The following is a 3,251-nucleotide window of genomic DNA, read 5'->3' on the forward strand; positions in this document are numbered from 1 at the left end:
GCAAAAGATAAGCCGAAACACGTCTACACAGAGCGAGCTTTAGTCGATGACTGTACGTTTAATATTTGTGAAAATAAATACAGAAACGTCTTGGAATTTAGACACTTAACGTGAGATGTCGCTTTGGTTTTTCTTTTCTACTACTGTTAATAATGATGACTCAGTTTCATACTCCACACCACTTCGGTGGAACTCAAAGCCTCACTAGTAAATTAGGTTTATATTCAGTAAGGAAAAACTGTATAGAGACTCAAACGAAATCTGGTTTTTTAAGGAGAAAAATTGGTTATGTCAGTATACACTGAACAGCGGTAATCAGATTTCGTCTTTATTTAAATTTTAACATTTTAATAATAATAAAGTTCTTCAAAAAGCAAAAAAAAATCTGTAAAAAAGCTACTTTGCCCCGACATGGAGTCAGTTTTGATACTAAGATGTAAACTGTCAATATTAAACATAGCATAAATTCTTTAAATCCTGAGTATATTGAAGTCCTCTATACTATACTTACACAGAGGATCATAATAAGTTCGCCACTCATTTCTTTCTCAGAGGTCAACAATATTGGCATCGTATTTGTATTTTTTCTACTCAAACTCTCGTGTCTTGTAAAAGGCTACCAACTATTGGATCTTATACAAATATTAATAGAAACATATACTGCACAGGAGCTTCATTTTGCTCATATTTTTTCCATAAAGAAGATATACGATTTCTCTTGAATCCTTTATATAATAATTTCTTTATGCAAGAAATTTCGTTTGAATGAACATTTTTATCTACGATAATATCTATTCTAAACTCGTACTCAGATCTTAGGACAGGCTACCAACAATACGTTCAAAGCTTAACAAGATATCGTTATGTACAGCCTTCAAGACTAGATTTTATTTCGTCAAGATGTTGAGGTCTTCACAATTATATAATCGTATTTTATTTCAGACGGTAATATCCTAACTTATATATGAAGCCATATCGCAAACGAAACAATATATAAAGTACTGCTGGGCAGATTTGCCAGGACCATGTAAATGTATTTGAAAATCATCGAAATTGTTTAAAAAGGTTAAGATCTATTAACGGAAATTTGTATAATAACAGCTAATATTCTTTCTTTTTAACAATTAGAAAGAGCATACTCCTAAAGAAAAATATGTAAGTATCCTATCATCTTTCAGCGCTATTTTTCTACGTCTATTCAACGAACTTTCCTAAACAGAGCACTTTGAGAGCTCTTTGCTGGCAGATATCAATTCACTCCCAATTTTCGCAAAACATATATTTTGTTATATTGAATTACCTTATTACTCTCGAGAGAATTTGGAATTCATTATGCGCCTCACATTTCTATATATGTACATATATCATCAAGTACGACCACGTTGTTGATTCTGAAAAAAAAAAAAAAACAAAACGGTGGATAGGAATAAGAGAATATTCATAAAAATTATAGTTTCAATTAAACTTGAAAAAAAATAAGGGGGTTCAGAATACACCAAAGTCTATCACTCAATACTCTGCAAACAACTGATGACTGACGTTTCCACTGTGGTCTGTTCAGCGTAACCGGAAGAATTCCGAAATTTTACCCAACAAAACAGGTGTGCTGAGTAACCACTCTCTGTTCCATCAATATGTCTTTTGATTTTTAGATTTATAATCCTTTCAAAAATTTCCAACGCACAATATGTGGGTGTAATCACCGCATCAAGAACCATTTGTTCCGATATAAAAGCATACTTCTTGCCGTTATGTATATCCGTATGTGAAAATTAATACTAAGTTTGTTAAATAGATACAAATGCAAATATTTTCTGCTCTTGCAAATTGTAAAAATTAAAGACGGGGAAATTAGTTCAGGTGGTGGAAAAGCTTTGTATCTAAGGGAAATATTGGCTCGATCTAATCCATCTAACGCAAACGTACTATTATCGGGAAAGGATTATCTTTCAACTCAAGGTCATATCTCACACACTAATCGATATGTGCGGTGAAAGGTCAACTATAGATAATGTGGTCCACATATTCGGTACCAAAGGGCTGGGAGATTTTTTATTCAATTTGGAGAATTTTCAGTCATAGGTGGCATATTACACTGGCACTATAAGTGCATAGTTTTATCTCGTTATTTTTATTGCTTATTGATTTCTATACTGGGAAAGTGAAAGCATCAAGTGGAATTAAAAATTTTGTTATATTGGAAGTAGACGTACCTATAGTCCGAATTCACACACCTTTACACGGTAACTTAATACTATCGCTAGAATGTCATGTAAATATTGGCAACTACTTGCAGCCTAAGCAGTTTTCCGTTTGTGTTATTACAAAAAATAAATGCAATGTTATTCTTAACATTTTGGTTTTATCAAATGCAGTAAAACACCCAACTCATTCATAACCTTCGCTTGATTATCGCGTGACCTCACTTTATTTAAACTATTTCATAATTTTATAATTTTCAAGCCACTGAATATTGGTACTGATATAGTGCGGCACTATGGTGTATAAATCTGTATACATATGTACAATAAATGTTTTGAATGACTGAGCAACTAGTTGACTTGTCGCGCTCGCTCCTTGTTGAAACTTAGAAATAGTATGGGCACCATTTAGAGGACTCTGAATTGCTTCTATTATGTAAAATTAAAAACGGAAGCGTTGCACGGGCAAGTGAGCAAATAGCAGGTTTTGTGCTATTGACACGTTAGAAATTTGAAGAAGACTTCGTGGAAGCCAGTTAAAAAGTACACTTGTATATTTACAAATACAAATATAATATAATTGAAGTAAGCTTAGATGCAATATAAATATAAGTAAGGGGTATTTTCTTAAATATATTCTGTTACTAGTATGGTAAACATATGATTATTAGAACAAATTTTTGGAAACCGTAGCTTAGGAAGAAAAATACCTGCCAATTGTCCAACTAAATGGGTTATGAGATGTGACTTCATATACCAACTTTTGGCAACATACAATAAGTCTCTAAGCAATCCTTCGGCAACCGACAAATCGAAAAGCAATATATTTGTCTTTCGCTTTGACTTTTGATTTCCGTCACGTTTCACCTGTCAATTCGCGAGTGAAAAGATGAAAACCAGTTTTACCTATTCGCCTAGACAACACTTTACTTTTCTATAAAGTATATAAATATGTCATTATGTGTGTGGGCATAAATAAGTGAATGGCCATGAAAACTAAAAGAAACAACGCTGAATATAGTGAAGTTTCTTCACTTGATTGTTTTCTAC

At 32.8% G+C, this 3,251-nt stretch overlaps 1 protein-coding gene across 1 annotated transcript in view; it reads right to left on the reverse strand.

Moving 5' to 3' along the window:
* LOC108976720 (gonadotropin-releasing hormone receptor) overlaps nt 1-1,343 on the reverse strand; it is a 38,674-nt gene extending 37,331 nt beyond the window's left edge. Inside the window, exon 1 of the mRNA XM_018945983.1 lies at nt 1,301-1,343. The gene's annotated coding sequence lies outside the window, so the exon portion shown is untranslated. The remainder of the gene's footprint in view (nt 1-1,300) is intronic.
* Between the last annotated feature and the right edge of the window lie 1,908 nt (nt 1,344-3,251).

Source organism: Bactrocera latifrons, unplaced genomic scaffold, assembly GCF_001853355.1.
Source record: "Bactrocera latifrons isolate USDA-ARS-PBARC rearing strain unplaced genomic scaffold, ASM185335v1 scaffold_8, whole genome shotgun sequence".
Lineage (NCBI taxonomy): Eukaryota > Metazoa > Arthropoda > Insecta > Diptera > Tephritidae > Bactrocera > Bactrocera latifrons.